The 19,301-nt window shown below is 42.3% G+C and overlaps 1 protein-coding gene across 1 annotated transcript in view; it reads left to right on the forward strand.

Annotated features, from left to right (window-relative positions):
* Nucleotides 1-19,301, forward strand: part of LOC137255289 (olfactory receptor 4M1-like) — a 58,118-nt gene that overhangs the window by 28,864 nt on the left and 9,953 nt on the right. The gene's annotated exons all lie outside the window — the stretch shown is intronic.

The raw sequence follows: 19,301 nt of genomic DNA on the forward strand, positions 1-19,301 counted from the left end.
ACATGATGAAATAGATCAATATCTCGGCTTCCGTTTCAGCTATAAACAAGACAGACTAATCCATGTCTCGTCTGTGTTCTCGCGTGGAAATCTGAGATCACGTGGCACTTTAATGGTGGAACATCAGAGGGCCCCTTGTTTCATAAATTTTATATGTCTTGTCACTTTGCTGTTGAGCAAATGTTTGACCAACACCTAACGTTGCTGCAGCGTATTAAAACGTCTTTAAAGAACGACGGTCTGGGCTATTTCAATTTGTCAGATGGATAACAGTTTGTATACACTGATCTCGATACAAACATAACGTTCATTTGATTAATTATCCATTTGTTGAAGCCTGTTAGTAAGTGCGCTGTCTGTCGGATATCTCAACAGTGAGTTGGTGGGTGAGTGCGCTGTCTGTGATCTATCTCATCAGTGAGTGAGTTGGTGAGTGGGTGCATTGTCTGTGAACGTTTTCAAAAGTGAGCTAGGTGGTGACTGAGTGCGCCGTCTGTCAGGTTTCTCAAAAGTTATCGAGTTGGTGAGTGAGTTAGCTGTCCGTGAGCTGTCTCAACACTAACTAAGTGAGTCAATGTGTTGTCTGTGATCTGTCTCAGTAGTGAGTGAGTTGGTGTGTGAGTGCGCTGTCTGTAAACTGTCTTAACAGTGAGTTGGTGAGTGAGTGCTCTGTGAGTTGTCCCAATATTGACGGAGTTCGTCGTATGTGAGCTGTCTCGACAGTGAGTTAATGAGTGAGTGCTCTGTCTGTAATCAGTCTCAACAGCGACTGATTTTATCACTGGTTGCACCCTCTGTGAGCTGTCTCAACCTTAGTATCCCATTGTTATTTCTATTGTTTAAAATCAGACTGAATACTCAGACCGCCATAACAAGTCAGTTATAAATGTCTGCGTGGAACTGACTGAAAAAACGTTGTAGATTTTACAATTAATAGTTTTGTCGTCATGTACACCATGTTGTTTGGTGCTAGGTTTCCAAACGTGATACACAACACCGTCTAAAATTAATGTGTCCTCAAGTACGTCAACGACGCAAATATTCACTTAAAACCACTCGGCTGATCCGGAGTCTGCTTTGGGCTTAGTTCGGGTCATTCCGGATTAACTCGGACTATTCCGTGTCAAAGAGACCCGTTAGATACATTTCTCGTGTTCAGATCGTAATCACAATTAATATCCAGTCTCGCCAAGATCTCACGTTATCATCACGTGATTAATAGTTCCAAAACGTCAGAGTTGTAGTGTTGTTCGCATCTCGAGTTATCACACTTTATTAATGGCCGTGAAGAGCCGCCGAACACAAAGCATATCAATAACTAACGGGATGTGGACTTCAACGCAATTGTACAGAAAAGAAAATGAGACGCACGTGCAAAATATTTACAATAATCCAGCAAACATTATTTTTAAAAAAGTGTTTTCAAGTAATCCTGTTTGCCTTTGTCTCCGCGGGCGCCGGGTTTAGAGGTTAACCCGGTCGTTTGAAATGCAATATTTCTGCGTCAACAAAATAGTAATACAAACTTTAACTGTAACTTTTTGCCGAACTTTAAACGCGGAAACTGTGACATGTCAGATTCTGCTCATTGTCTGAAAGTATTCCGTCTTCTGCTACTATGCCTGCCCCTTGTACGGCGTACTTACTGTTCATTTACCACACTCCTCCTTCCTCTCCTCCTCATCCTCCTACTCCTGCTGCTGCTGCTGCTGCTGCTACTGCTGCTACTGCTGCTGCTGCTGCTAGTACTACTACTGTTATTACTACTACTACTACTACCATTCCTCCTGCTGCTACTGCTGCAGGTACTACCATAACTACTGCTGCTGCTTCTACTACGACTGTTACTACTACTACTATTACTCCCACAACTACTACAACTACTACTGATCCTAACACTATCACTACCACCACAACAACCACTACTATCACCACTACTACCACTACCACTACTATCACCACTACCACTACCACTACCACTATCACTATCACTACCACTACCACTACCACTATCACTATCACTACCACTATCACTATCACTATCACTATCACTACCACTACCACTACCACTATCACTATCACTATCACCATCACGACCACTACTACCACTACCACTACTATCACCACTACCACTACCACTATCACTATCACTATCACTACCACTACCACTATCACTATCACTATCACTATCACTATCACTATCACTATCACTATCACTATCACTATCACCATCACGACCACTACTACCACTACCACTGCCACCACTACTAGCATTACAATTGCCACCACCACCACGGCTACAATCCAGTGAGAGTGGATTTCCACAAGCATGGTTACCGCCCCCCCCCCCCCTCCCTCCTTGCTTACTTGCTAGCAGACGACATTTTCAATGATCCTCAATGTGAATGATTTAGAGAAGAGAAAGCTGATGTTAGAGTAAGGACGTCAGATCAGCTAAAGTGATTTCTTAATAGAACAGACATCCTTTTGTTCATAGTTTATCGTTTTGAAAAATAATGCAAATGGATATGCCACTGAGCACCTGGGAGGCGCAGGTAGGCCCAGAAAATTGATTGTCAATGATAGGAGGCGACTTGGTATTGTTGTTTCTAAAAACAAAAGAGGAGAAAACCTAAGGCTGGATATGATTGATAGAGGAACTGTGGCTGTCTGTAAGGAGACACTTAAGACTGAGCTGGATGCAACGGGTTGGCAGAAAAGTCGGGGAATTCCATCACCGATCATGGAACCTGAACCAAAGGAGCGAAGGTTGAACTGATGCTTACAACATAGAAATTTTAACTGGGACAATGATTTTCTCAGATGAAAGTTCTGTGTGGCTGTTTCCTAATACACTGAAATTCTGGACCAAACAAACTGGAAGACTTTTGTATCAGCGCCCAAAGTTCAGCCCAAAATTTAATATGTGGGTGGCATATCTGTGTTAGGGGCAACGTCCCTCTGCCTATTTGGAGGGAATATGAACAGTGAGCAGATATACACAGATATTCTCGCGGGACATTTTACTTTCATCTCCTCACGCGTTCAATGGATAGGTTTTGATTTTCCAGCAGGATAGCGACCCAAAACGTCGTTCAAAGCATTCACATACCTGGTTTTGGACCCAAAATATGACATTATTAGATTGGCCATTATTAGAGCCCTAGGCCCTTATTCTCGAAGCTTTCGTAGCCCTAAGAATTCTTAACTTTGTAGCCAATGTGTTAACAATGGGCTTAGGAAGTTCGTGTCGCTACGAACGTTTCGAGAATAGCTAGTCTGACCTAAATCTAATAGAAAATGTTTTGGGACTTATGAACGGAAGTGTCAGTAAGAAACATCTGACATAAATTGCTGAAATGAAAGAATAGGTGGTCCGATATTGGGACAGTATGGACCACGACTTTGATCAGTGGTATGTCCCGCCGTATTGAAGCCAGCATTGTTGCCCATAGTGACTTGTCAAAATACCATCTGTCCACCTGTCTTTGAATCTGGTGTTATGTTCTGCTAATATTCGCATTTAATACGTGAGTAATGAGTGAAAAAAATAAATATCAATAATTTCTGGTCATACTAAATCTTATGCTGAATACTGTACTTCACTGGTAATCAGTGGACCGGTCATGTGTGGTCATACTTCCTGGTTTTGCTAACGACCCCGGCTGCAGTGCTCTGGACCTTTTGTACTTCTTCAGTAGTTGATTTGTGATTCCAAACAGAAGAGAATAACAAATGTCGAGGCGTCAGTGCACCGGTCAGTGATGTAGCTTGTGTGGTTATTGATATGTCGCCTGATAAGTCCAATGTTGCCACGTGATGTGATGGTAGCCTCGCTTGGAGATGAGGCTCACATGTGCTCTCTGTTCTCTTCCATTTCAATCTAACATTTGGTGACCCGTGAAGATTAGGGTTACAATAGGTCTTTAGCAACCATGATGGCCACAAAAGGTGACTATGCTTGTCGACTAAAGGGATTGGGTGGTCAAGCTCGCTGACGTGGTTGACTGGTGTCATCGGTTCCCGATTGCGCAGATCGATGCTCATGTTGTTGATCACTGGGTTGTCTGGTCCAGACTCGTTTATTTAAAGACCGGCGCCATATAGCTGGGATATTGCTGAAAGTGGCGAAAAATTAAACTCAGTCACTCACTGTAACATTACGTGACTGAAACTGTTATTACAAAACACCTGGCCTAGATTTACGAAACTCGCTTAGCGCTAAGACAGTCGTAAGCGCAATACATCAACATTAACTTACGACTCTCTTAAGGCTGAGCGAGCTTTGAAAATCACGGCCCTGAAGTCCCATCTAACAGCAGCTGTAGGATTCCGCCTGTAGCTAAGCGGTCTACGAGTAACTGTAATTATCACACAGTGATGATGTCAGAGGCCCCTTGAGGACGGTTTTACTCACCTTCAACACCATTTGGCGATCCGGTCGATTGTGTCAGTGCGTGAAATGCATCTAACTTCTTTTCAAACACTATTCAGCGGTTTCCCTTCAAGGACACCCCGGGACTGGGAGGGTAGCCTAATGGTTAAAGTGTCCCGTCATCGTACTGAAACTCCGGGTTTGATTCCCCACATGGGGACAATGCGTGAAGCCCATTTCTGATATCCCCCGCCATGACATTGCTGGAATAGAAGCGGCGTAAAACCATACTCACCCACTTACTCAATGACATCTCAAACCGACCCTGCTATTGTAACACACTGCATTTTGACAGTCATGGGTATTTGTATGCCAGCAGTTACTTTGCGGGTATATCATTTCTTATTTGTATTAATGACAGTGTTTTGGTTTTAATACCGCCTATACCCATCACAGCAATGGTCTGTCATAAGCTATATGGTCAGTATCAAGTTTCAACAAGCTTGGACGCGATGGGGTAGCCTAGTGGTTAAAGCGTTCGCTCGTCACGCCGAAGACTCAGGTACGATTCCCCATTTCTGGTATTTCCCTCAAAGAAGTTGCTAGAATATTGATAAAAGCGACGTAAAATCAACTCACTCGCTCACTATGGTGAACAGCTAGGGTCGCAGAATTATTGTGTGCCCTGAGTTAATCAATTCTGATGGGATCATTCGAACTTCTGTCCTCGTTTCTCAACTCAAATCATCTGCACTGTTTTCTGTCGTAGGTTTAAAATCACATGCATCTACCACATCATGGGTCCCCTTGATCTTCCAGCCTGGTGGTATGATACTTTTGCGCCCTGGGCTTGTTTTAAGTTATTGCAATATACCTTCTCACCCCTCTCTCAACCAGTAGCCTGGAGTTGGCGACAAGTGAGTCATCATTAACGAAATGTCCATTGACGTACATGCTAATTAACGGTTGCAAGTATAACTTTCATAACCTGAGTAGAAGTCATCCTATTTTTTTTATTTTGCTGACATCTTTGAAATCATGTTCAGCTACGTGTACATAATTTTCTTTCATCTTTCCTTTCATTAGTTATCAAACAACACCTGATTAAGCACCACAAATACGACATAATTTTGACCTATCCCAGAGACAGCCACGTTAAACCTGACCGATGTATCTAACATATGTTGTTTAAATAATTACAGTTTTCTTAATAATCATCAGAACATTGAATGGAAATCATATGCATGTAGCTGAGATGAATTCTCAGCTGGTATATAAGTAATGAAATCAATTCGACTGAAACTAAGTTTATGAAGAATTTCTTGCAATTGTTCATGAACATGTAAGTCTATGGGAATTTACTTGTGTATATCCGCACACTATCACGGGCTGTTTGGTTATTACTATTGCTACGCAACGCTCAATCATGCTTTAGCAATTAGGATTCAGCAACAGTCAGGTGTAGGTCAAACCATACAGGGAATCGAACCCAGTGATAAAAACATTCTTGAACTACTGGGCCTCCTGGTGTGAAAGCGAACGATAACTCCCCGTCAGTCGTATGACCAGGCCTGACAGAAAGTCAGATGGAGAGTGATCGTTAGTGGAATATACACTAGGTGGCATGTAACCTTCAGCTGTCACGATGGCGTCAGCTGCACGTGCCGCACGTGATGCAACCCATCACTGCCACCACGAGAGACACGGACTGTGATGGTCTCTAACAGAGCAGACGACATGATGAACTGTGGGACAGACGACATTGTGACATCGCACTGACGCTGAGATGCGGTGGCTGGTGACGGTAGCGACAGGTGGATGTCCCCGACTAGAAGACACGGCAGAGTATGAAATATTGAACTAGACGCGCGATCTGTGTGTAACATCATTTCTCGTACTGTTATGTTTACAAACGTTGTCATGGACCATAGAATGGTGATCAACCTTCAGTTGGTGTCGATCAATGGCCCATTTTTACATTGCATTGTAGACAAGTAGTTATCTACTTTCCAAGATATATGCCACCTAGTTTTAACTCATTTTGTGATAATGTAGACATTTTACTGTCCTTCTTTGACAAGGTTATATCTGTGTTAGAAGTTGGTGGAATCAAACTAAATATGCTTTATGGTTCAACTTTCTTATTATACAAGGTCACAGCGTTTCGAGACAGTTCCGAGTCTCTTTATCACCTGAAGATGTCGACTAGGAACTGTCACGAAACGTTGTGACCTTGTATAATAAAGAAGTTGAACCATAAAGCATATTTAGGGTTTTATTTATTATTTGTATGAGTTATGAATTGAGAACTAAGGTTGCAGTGTAAGTAAACCTAGTCAAAGTATTCGTTACACTCCCCTACTGTAGAGGATATGACTGAAATATTGCCGATGTGACATTAAATCTTGACTCACTCATTCACTACGGGCGCTGATAAGGGGGCAACTCTGCCGCGTCCATCCAGGGCGAACGCCGAACTACAGGCCATCAACTCGCTACGGATTGTTTATTTTCAATGTCTTCGCTTCCAGTCATGAAAACTATTAAATCGCAGTGAACGATATTTTAACCATCGTCATTGCAATCTAATATTACTTTACGGACTTCTAACAATGGGCTATATATACGACTGACGATATCTAGACGTCTTTATTTCTAAATTAGACAGTTGGATAACATATGTGCTTGGCTTGTGAGCGCCCACAGTAAATGCCGACAAGCAGTCCTCCCTCACAAACATCCTTACACTTTAACCACTCAAACATATTTCACCTTTTATCCGCCCCTTTCTGAAAGGATGTAAACCTAAACGCACACGCCTCTAAATTTAAATCCAATAATTCTGCAGTAATTAGACAACAACCATTCCTCCCGTGTTGCCTCCTGTCACCGCCCACAATGCATCACGCCCTATACGGCATTGTGGGAACTGCTATGGTGTCTTTGATTTCAAGAAAATGAGCCACAATTCTGTCGTTACTTGTTCCCCGAGTAATTGAATTTAACGGTTCAGCTAATAGGTAGAATGAGTACCTATTGTACCTGCCGCCACCTGTAATCAGGTCAACATCAAAGGCCCGCCGTTTTGATGCGTGGAAGGTATCACATAGAATACGTAGCACTCAAGGAACCGGCTCCACAAAAGTCACCGTGGCCCAAAGTTCGTTATTTTTCACTTTGTTTTTTGGCACTGGTACAGTTATATCATTCGCACACAACACTATTCATATACAATATACATAGCAAAATAACAAACATGATGAGTGGTATCGGACAGGCTATGTAAATATGTTGTAACATAATGACCAGAAGACCGTGAACTTACTATGTTTGCATACAGATTAATCATTGCATTTATGGAGATTGTAACTATGGTTTAAGAGTTGGATATATATTTGCTAGTTTTCTGGAATATGTATACTCCTTTGTTATCAAGTTCAGAACATCATTGCAATTTTCATGAAAGTTCCAAAGGACTGTTTTGGGATCCAGGTTTATAATAGTTTCGCTTGTGCTTTCAATCCAGTCTAAAAGGTCTTGCCACAGCCTGTTAACGTATATACATGAACACATCAAATGGACAATTCTTTCTTTGTCAGCATTGCAAAAAAAAAAATACATATTGGCTAGTAAAAATCCAGTCGGGCTAGTAGATCTTCGATCTCCATTTTCATGAGGTCATTTTGTAAATATGTCACTCTCTCAGACCTGAGAGCTGTAATAATCTTTCAAATCATGCAAGGTTATGGCCTGCTAAAATATGTTCATCATATTAGTAGCATAATGATGGAACCCACTAGCTAGTAAATTATGTTGTGGGCTAGTAACTTTCTGACTAGTGAATTATGTTGTGGGCTAGTAACATTCAGGCATAGCTATCCCGACTGGCTAACAACATTTGGAAACTGTTTTGCACACTTGGCAATATACACATTTCTCAACGCACTGCAGGCTGAATTTCCAAAACACGTATGTATTAGATGTGCTCTCGTGTGTAGCCAAAACATAGGGCATGTATGCCACTCGGCACTAGATACTGAATAAGCTTGAAAACACAGAAAATGTCATGCATGGTTTCCGTAGGTAACTCTTGGAATGATGAAACCCATTTCTGGTGTACACATTGTTGGAATATTATTAAAAGCGGCGTGAAACCAAACTTACTCACTTCTCTGTTTGAAGCATGACTTTATTTGATAGAAACAGTTGACCTCTCGCGTTTGTAATGCATACCAATGTTCAGTAGAATTCAGCTGAACCTCGAAAAAGGGTCCCAAACATGTGTCACATACGAAGTATGTCCGATTATTGATGTGTACTAAGAATTAAACGTGATAATTATCAACAATTGTCTTCAACACTTGGATTGTTTGTGTAGCAAGTATTGAACATGACATCTTTTAACACTTGTCTTCAGCACTTAGGTTGTCTTTGCTGTACATATTGAACATGACATCTATGAACATTTGCCTTTAACATATATATAAAACAGTTGTCTGCAACACTTATGTTGTCTGTGCTTCAAGGCATCACAAGAGATGTAATCTGTAGCATTGCCTATAACCACCTTGACTTCTAGCGTTATAGTTTTCTGCTATACATTCATGCGCACGGAAAGAAACATACCCGTTTATTCTAAACTTACCTTCAGTCAACAGGAATGTTTCTTGTCTACATAATACATGAGGAAGTTGACAAAACAACCATCGATTCATGCTATTCACTTTTGCTGGATGCGCTTCTAAAGGGATTGTTGTAAATATCAAACACTCAAGTTTCTGGTGAGCGCGGACTTTGATTCAAATTAAAGTAACAAAACATTTTCCAGAGCCAAAATAGTTACGTTTTAACGAAGAGTTGCGGGGGCAACCGTCAGGTTAGGAAGTGTTTACAATTCCCCAGGTTACATCATTGAGTTACATTGATCCGTTGAGTTACAAGCGTCCAGATTGTTCCTTACGACTGATTATATCTCTACGTTTAAGTTGTGGATCTCAGACGCTAACGGAAACGTTTATGTGACGACTTCATCATAACAATACACAATGTGATAAGTGTAACATCATCCCTAACCATAACAATTGCAAAGTGTGACAAGTGTGACAGCAGTTTACACCCTAACACTTACACAATGTGACAAGTGTAACATCATCTTTTACCGTAACACTTACACAATGTGACAAGTGTAACATCATTTACACCCTAACACTTACACAATGTGACAAGTGTAACATCATATTTCACCCTTACACTTACACAATGTGACAAGTGTAACACCATCTTTCACCCTAACACTTACACAATGTGACAAATTTAACATCATCTTTCACCCTAACAGTTACAAAGTGTAACAAGTGTAACGTCACCCTTCACCATACAAATTACAAAATGTGACAGGTTTAACATCATCCTTCACTCTAACACCCAGACAATGTGACAAGTGTAACGTCATATTTCACCATAACACTTACACAATGTGACAAGTGTAACATCATCTTTCACCCTAACCATTACAAAGTGTAACACGTGTGACATCATCCTTCACCATAAAAATTACACAACATGACAAACGTAACATCATCCTTCACCCTACCACCTACACAATGTGAGAAGTGTAGCGTAATCTTTCACCCTAACACTTACACAATGTGACAGATGTAACGACATATATCACCCTCACACTTACACAATGTGACAAATGAAACATCATCCTTCACCCTAACACACAGAATGTCACAAATATAACATCATTCGTCACTCTAACACACACAGAATGTGTCAAGTATAACATCATCTTTCACCCTAACACGCATAATGTGACAAGTGTAACATCATTTACACCCTAACACACACACAATGTGACAAATGAAACATCATCCTTCACCCTAACACACACAGAGACAAGTGTAACATGATCCTTCACCCTAGCACACACACAATGTGACAAGTGTAACATCATCCTTCACCCTAACACACAGAATGTCACAAATATAACATCATTCGTCACTCTAACACACATAGAATGTGACAAGATAACATCATCTTTCACCCTAACACGCATAATGTGACAAGAGTAATATCATTTACACCCTAACACTTACACAATGTGACAAGTGTAACATCATCCTTCACCCTAACAGTTACAATGTAACAAGTGTAACGTCGTCTTTCACCCTAACACTTACACAACGTGACGAGTGTAGCCTTATCATTCACCATAGCAGGTTGATGATAATCAGTCGGGATGAAAAAGACAATGCAACGTTTCAGCTAAACATATACGAACTGCATTAGATAAGGAGTGTTCGCCAAGAGACGATTGTCAAGCACAGTGATCGCTGACCGTCTTCCTGAGGAAGTGTGTTCACAGACATGTGTCAGAGTACAGGTGTGTGGTCTGAGTAACTGTATGAGACCCGATTGGTTTCAGTGGCTGTATGAAACCCAAGTAGTCTCGTTGGCTGTAGGTGACATGAGTGGTTTCAGAGACTATTTGAGACTATTATTATTTGATCCAAGTGGCTGTATGAGACAAGAGTGGTCACTGTGGCTGTATGAGATCCAAGTGGTTTTAGTGGCTGTATGAGATCAGAGTGGTTTCAGTGGCTGTATGAGATCCGAGTGGTCTCTCTGGCTGTATGAGATCCAAGTGGTCTCAGTGGCTGTCTGAGATCCGAGTGGTCACTGTAGCTGTCTGAGATCAGAGTGGTTTCAGAGACTATTTGAGACTATTATTATTTGATCTAAGTGGCTGTATGAGACAAGAGTGGTCACTGTAGCTGTATGAGATCCAAGTGGTTTTAGTGGCTGTATGAGATCAGAGTGGTTTCAGTGGCTGTATGAGATCCGAGTGGTCTCTCTGGCTGTATGAGATCCAAGTGGTCTCAGTGGCTGTCTGAGATCCGAGTGGTTTCAGAGACTATTTGAGATTATTATTAATTGATCTAAGTGGCTGTATGAGACAAGAGTGGCCACTGTAGCTGTATGAGATCCAAGTGGCCTTAGTGGCTGTATGAGACAAGAGTGGTCCCAGTGGCTGTGTGAGACCCGAGTAGTCACAGTATGTCTAGCTACTGTCCCTCCAACACATCAAACATTGTCTTTTCTTCATTACATAGACATGGCCGCACTGAGGTTGGTATATACTCAACTCATTCACCCAACTTCACAGTATGTCCAGCTACTGCCCCTCAAACACATCAAACATTGTCTTTTCTTCATTACATAGACATGGCCGCACTGAGGTTGGTATATACTCAACTCATTCACCCAACTTCACAGTATGTCCAGCTACTGCCCCTCAAACACATCAAACATTGTCTTTTCTTCATTACATAGACATGGCCGCACTGATGTTGGTATATACTCAACTCATTCACCTAACTTCACAGTATGTCCAGCTACTGCCCCTCAAACACATCAAACATTGTCTTTTCTTCATTACATAGACATGGCCGCACTGATGTTGGTATATACTCAACTCATTCACCCAACTACACAGTATGTCCAGCTACTGCCCCTCAAACACATCAAACATTGTCTTTTCTTCATTACATAGACATTGCCGCACTGACGTTGGTATATACTCAACTCATTCACCCAACTTCACAGTATGTCCAGCTACTGCCCCTCAAACACATCAAACATTGTCTTTTCTTCACTACACAGACATGGCCGCACTGACGTTGGTATATACTCAACTCATTCACCCAACTTCACAGTATGTCCAGCTACTGCCCCTCAAACACATCAAACATTGTCTTTTCTTCATTACATAGACATGGCCGCACTGATGTTGGTATATACTCAACTCATTCACCCAACTACACAGTATGTCCAGCTACTGCCCCTCAAACACATCAAACATTGTCTTTTCTTCATTACATAGACATGGCCGCACTGATGTTGGTATATACTCAACTCATTCACCCAACTACACAGTGGCCGTTGTCAACTATCACCTCCTCCAGACATTTTCCAGTCTTTGGGAGTATCAGTCGTTCTGTTAATACAGACTTTAATTTTCAAATGCCCTGTATAAACCTTTCAATCAGTTATAGACACTCGAAACAGGAACACAAAGACGCGACCAAACTAAGGCACCCACCAAGTATGTTTTTAGACTAGGGTGGTCTGTTCTTGAGACCAGTCGATGACGACGGTGATGCTTCATGCAGTCACAAAGTTAACATGCACCGTGTTACTTTTTATCGTCAGTTAAACACGTCATACAAATCAAACATTTATCTTCCCTATCTTCTCTTGAAACTAATATCTCGACAACTAGAGTTGTATGGATAATTACAGAGTCCGTATCAGTGTTCGCGCCAAGGTTACCTGTGATCGCCCCTGGGGGACGGAGCGCGGCACCTTCCTCTGTAATTATACCATAACTAGCGTGACGGATAGCGACAGAGTTTGCCGTTACAATACGTCACCTAATTACTCCTGAGTCACCACGGCTTTTAACGGGTGTCCTCCTAAAATGAATCCTTTGAGACATGTTTCACATAAAAAGAAACTTATAATTATTTGATTAATTGTGATTTTGTTTCAGGTGTTAAAAATCACGCGTCCTTTGATCGTTGTTTCATCATGTGGAAAAAGAGGTTGAGAAATAATATCGGCTAAAATAATAGAGAATGTTCTGTAACAAAATGCCTTTTGGCCATGAAAATGTGAGTAAAAGGCGGTTGAAAGTTTTCGTCCAATGAGAGATCAGTATTAAATCACGTGGACTGCATCCACTGACACGTTGTTGCTGAACGTGTATATGTCGTGCATGGCATACTTCCGAAGATTGCCGGGTGTTCGTATAATCTGTTTCCAGTCAAGAGGTACTGATGAATTTCACTTTCAACAAAAAGTAAACAAAATATAGACTAGTGAAATTAAGATTGCCAATCCTGATAACTTTACCTTGCCGAATGAAAATTTAAGTCTCCGAATTTTATTCAACTTAGGATAAAAGTTGTTTGACAAACGATCATAGATTCAAATCGTTATTACTGGTTTGTATTACAAGGGGATACGCGCACCAGTTCGAACGGTGAAACGTATACACGTGGTGAGCGTTAACTTAGACCAACAATACTTCTTCTCGGTGTTCTATTTAATATGAATAATCCTCTTGCAATACAAACAATTAAAGCGATTTGAAAATATGATCGTTTGTTAAACAACTTTTATCTTAAGTTGAATAAAAATTCTGAGATTGAGATATTCAATTTATACGATTTTGTTTTGTTTAAAGTAAAATTCATCGATACGTTTTCTCGACAAACTATACTTTGACTAACGGGATCGGGTGGTAAGGCTGACTGACTCGGCTGACACCTGTCATCGGTCCCCAATCACTCAGACCGATGCTCAGACATCATCACTGAATTGTCTCGTCCAGATTCGATTATTTACAAACCGCCGCCATAAAGCTAGAATATTGCTGAGTGCGGCGTAAAACTAAACTGATTCACTCACTCACTAGTTTGACATCAAGTTTGACCCGTAGCGCCAAGCGGCACACAGTGTAATGTCTGAGGACAATAGTGTAAAGGTGATTAAATGTTGGCGACATGCCGATGTCTACTGTCACTACTAGCTGTGTAAGAGCAACGCACGACTGTGCTGTACACGATGACGGCTTCACGAAACCCTTCAATTCAAGGAGCACATACGTGACTACTCCAATCACAGGATTGTCTAGATGTTTTTACAGGTCATGACATTCTCATAGCAAACTGAGGTGTAAAACAACACTCAATCAACCACACATTGTCCTGGTAATAGCTGGGCCTTGTCCTTGAGATCAACAAAATGATTAATAAGGGAAGTAAAAGGATAGAAATTATAAAACCATAAAAACCCAACAAATGATTATCATGACGCTCAAGACGATAACATACCATGAAACTGGCATTGTCATAAACTTAACGAGATTGAAAATTTCTGCTTTCAAGACAAAGCCTACAGGCCTTTACTTTACTCTACTTTGGTTCAGTAACAGAACGGAAATCTCTTTCTGCGTCAGGACATGGTATTTGTGGCCCGGGTCCACTGCTAGCCGGCGATTCCTGGGTGCGGGATGACCTAGATTAAAGGCCTGAATGTAGTCATGTTGAGAAGGAGTGCTTGTCCGTATTCTTCCATTTCATGGGTTGAATTGATAGGGATATCCCGTTCCAGTAAACGATCCATGGCGTTCCCGTCAACACTGACGCAGGACTCTCCAGCTTCACGACGTATGGTGCTCCCGTCAACTCTCGGACTCTCCAGCTTCAAGGCCCATGGTGCTCCTATAAACTCTCTGACTCTCCAGCTTCAAGACCCATGGTGCTCCCGTCAACTCTCGGACTCTCCAGCTTCAAGACCCATGGTGCTCCCGTCAACGCTCTGACTCTCCAGCTTCAAGACCCATGATGCTCCCGTCAACTCTCGGACTCTCCAGCTTCAAGACCCATGGTGCTCCCGTCAACTGTGACATGGAACTGTCCAACTTCACGACGTCATCTGTCATCAGTCGCAACGTTTTCCACTTTCAATAAATCCACAAACGCTTATCAAACTGCCGACTAATGTCTGACAAATCCTACTGAGTGGCAGTCGACGTCCCGATCCACTCCATACGGCTGTTCCAGCTCGTGATGAGTTTTCTTGATACCCGCTAGATTCAAATGCTTGGGTCTGTGTCGTGACCGAGGGCGTGTTGTCTCACCTCGATAGTGCCCTCTGTGCCGTGACTGGGGGCGTGTAATCTCACCTTGACAGTGCCGTCTGTGTCGTGACTGAGGCGTGTTATCTCACCTCGACACTGACATCTGTATCGTGACTGAAGGCGTGTCATTATATCTCGACAGTGTCGTCTGTGCCGTGACTGGGGGCGTGTAATCTCACCTTGACAGTGTCGTCTGTGTTGTGACTGAGGACGTGTTATCTCACCCTGACCATGTCGTCTGTGTTGTGACTTAGTGCGTGTTATCTCACCTCGATAGTGTCGTCTGTGTCGTGATTGAGGGCATGTAATCATAACCTGGCAGTATGCTCATGCTCTCAATCAGTGTGCTTGACACTTGGTTGTTATGTAGGCTTGAACCTTCTGCCCATGGCATTACATTAAACGTGGAATATTTGTTGCCTGAACAGTAACTGCTTGAGTGGTGCGTCCGGTTTAGGATGCCAGTCCAAAGTACATAATGGATCATATTTATAATGTTTCACGACTTTGTTTAGAATCTACTCTGTGATGAGAGATTCAGTTTTGTCCAAGACGTGTCCCTTTGATAAATCCTGACTAGTAGATACCTATGCAATCGATAATGGTGTATATTGTGATTGCTGTGATGTATTGTTACTTATTGTGATGCTGTGATGTACAGCGGGGTGGACGGATGTCAGGACCATCCTCCTCTGTGACTATTATTAATACTCATTGTCAGCAAAGCCAGTTCTAATTTAGATAATGGACAATGTATCTCCATTTCTGTGACTTTGTGTAGCCGGAGTCTTAAGTCGGAAGTCGTTGATACTTAATCAATACCGGAAGAGCATAGACGAGCTTAGATGTGGGGTCTGTACTACGGTTCAAGACACACCCGTCATTTAACTTATAACAGATTGCCGACGAAGCAGAAGTAGAACGATGATTGATGCTGATACTTCGGGAGTCTGTGTCGACTGAGTAATCATGCTACAGAGGTATGTGTGTGAGTGTACGTGCGGGAACGTCGACGTACTGAACTGTTCATCATATAGTACATCCAGTATGGGATTCAAACCCAGAGTGAAGTAAACGTTCCTGTCAAGGCGGCCCCGAAGCGTTTTACGAGGGTAGGTACAACTATTACTGTTTCATGAGGATAGGTACAACTGTTACTGTTTCATGAAGGTTATTATGACTTTCTGTTTCATGAGGTGAGGTAAGACTGTTATTATTTCATGAGTTTAGCTGCAACTGTTTCATGTGGTTAGGTGCAACTGGTATTGTTTCATGAGGGTAGGTACTAATGTTATTGTTTCATGAGGGTAGGTGTGACTGTTACTGTTTCATGAGGTCGGGTATGACTGTTACTGTTTCATGAGGTCAGGTATGACTGTTACTGTTTCATGAGGTCAGGTATGACTGTTACTGTTTCATGAGGTCAGGTATGACTGTTACTGTTTCGTGAGGTCAGGTATGACTGTTACTGTTTCATGAGGTCAGGTATGACTGTTACTATTTCATGAGGTCAGGTATGACTGTTACTGTTTCATGAGGTTAGGTAAGACTGCTACTGTTTCATGAGGGTACGTACCTGTGAAGGTCCCGGGGTAGAATAGGCCTTCAGCAACCCATGCTTGCCATAAAAGGCGACTACGCTTGTCGGGTGGTCAAGCTTGCTGACTTGGTTGGCACATGCCATCAGTTCCCATTTGTGCAGATCGATGCTCATGTTGTTGATTACTGGATTGTCTGGTCCAGACTCGATTATTTACAGACCGCCGCCATATAGCTGGAATATTGCTAAGTGCGGCGTAAAACTAAACTCACTCATTCACTCACTCATGAGGGTACGTACAACTGTTATTGTTTCGTTAGTCATGTAATGCTGTTTTTTTCCACGATGCTGAGATAACATATAAGCCAGTATTAGTGCCGATGTAAGTCATTATTAATACCCATGCATTAGTGTCCCTTTAAACTAGTATTAGTGCTCCTGTAAACCAGTAATAGTGTCACTAAAACAAGTATCAGTTCACATGTAATCCAGTATTCGTGTCTATGTAAATCGGTATTGGTGACCTGTAAACCAGCATCAGTGGCCCTGTAAACTAATATTTGTGCTCCTGTAAGCCAGTATTGGCGTTCCGGTAAGTCAGTATCAATGACCTGTACACCAGTTTTAGTGACCTGGAAACCAAGTATCAGTGCACATGTAAACCAGTATTGTGCCTATGTAAGCCAATATTTGTGACCTGTAAACCAGTATAAATGCTCCTGTAAGCCAGTATTAGTGCCTATGTAAACCAGTATGATTACCGCTGTAAACATTCATTATTGCTCCTGTAAGGCAGTATTAGTGCCACATCTGAACCAGTATCAGTGTCCCTGCAAAACAGTCTTGGTGCCTATGTAAACCAGTATAAAAGCGGTATTAGTGTTCATCTACACCGTTATCAGTGCTCTTGTTAACTAATATTAGTGCCCGTGTTAACCAGTATTAGAGGCCCTGTAAACCATTAATAGTGATTTCTGTGTGTCGGTGTGTTCACTAGATACAACCAGTCCTGATGAGAACTGGCCGTCCCGACCGCCGCCGCTGTCTTGTTGTTTCTACTAAACCGGTTACATTGAGTTAATTATACGCTGACGCATTGTCTAGGACATGTCTGCTCTTTATATAAGAACATACATTTACAACATCATCCTGAGGCTACAACGTTATCTATATGCATTTGGATATACTAGTCACTATCCAGTGTCCCCTGTTTCTCCGACACAATCGCTAAGGGTCATTCGAATCTGTTCGCAGTTTTACCAAACGTGTCACTTTCTTTTTGTGAGATTACACACTCAGCGTATAAACTGATAGATATGTTAGGGGAGAGAACCTTTACCATCAGCATCAGCACCAACAGTTATATGGTTAAGAAAAGGGGAAGGTCACATACCGACTTCCTACTCGACCTGTTTTTAGTGCACGTACTATGTTGGACAGTATGTGGCTACAGAATGTAAATACAAGCACCAAGTAACTCAGAATACGTTACCCGACTTTTTTTACTAATGTGACGTACAGGACGTACGGGACGTACGTTCTGGTAAACTACACCAAACAATACGTCAGCTAATGACTTTGAGCCCGTAGGCGCTGTCAGCAACTCACTGACTCGTGTAATTATGAAGACACAACATGACTACAAGTCTTAATGAAACCGATCTGTCAAACCAGATCTTGTTCCTTAATAAAGACATGATTAAAGTTTATTCCAAGAGAGGTAAGAAAGTCTCAAGCTGTGACCAGCGTGTGTTCGTTGGATGGGATTCGATAATTCAACTACACATTAATCAGGCATCAGGCATCACCAACTCTTTCTGTTATTAAGTAACCTCGTGGGCAAAAGTAAGCGAACACTTTATTTTTTAAATTATTATTTAGCGAAATACTTGGCGAGAACTGGTATAAATAGGCAGCAAATCTGAGATAGATAAATAAATAGAGAGAGAGAGAGAGAGAGAGAGAGAGAGAGAGAGAGAGAGAGAGAGAGAGGTATGTGTGTGTATATTCGGGGGGAGGAGGGGGAAGAGGGGGTTAGAGCAGACGGACGCAAACAACCGGAAAACCACATTACAAGGGCCCTTAACATACCGTCGTCAGGCCGTTCCGCCGTTACAGGCAGACTGGCAGCACCCACGTCAGGCCACGATCAGGCAGACCACGTGTCACGACCCCACAGGAAGTCCGCCATCTGCGTACTCTTCATCTACGCAACCGGGTCATCTCGGCAACGGTAACGGCGGCAACGGCGGCAACGGCGGCAACGGCGTCATCAGTTGACGTACCGTGCTAAGACGTCTGCGTGCGGCAGGTATCAGAGCTCGACGTCCTCTGCGTGGAATGGGCTTGACCCAGGAACACCGTCGTCGTAGGTTCCAGAGGACAAGGACTGTACGTCACTGGTTGACACTAACTGGCAGCGAGTGGTTTTTACAGACGAAAATCGATTCACCATGTTCCAAAATGATGGCCGGCTGCGAGTATACCATCAAAGGCGAGAAGGGCTAAAGCCGAACTGCGTCCAAGAAGTGGATCCTTTCGGAGGAGGCGATGTGATGGTGTCGGGAGGAATTTGTGGGAATCAACGTACACGGTTGGACGTAATGTATGGAAACGTGAACGCTCAGAGATACAGAGATGACATTCATCAAACAGTGACAATACCATTTCTTCGC

Source organism: Haliotis asinina, chromosome 11 (assembly GCF_037392515.1).
Source record: "Haliotis asinina isolate JCU_RB_2024 chromosome 11, JCU_Hal_asi_v2, whole genome shotgun sequence".
NCBI classification, from domain to species: Eukaryota; Metazoa; Mollusca; class Gastropoda; order Lepetellida; family Haliotidae; genus Haliotis; species Haliotis asinina.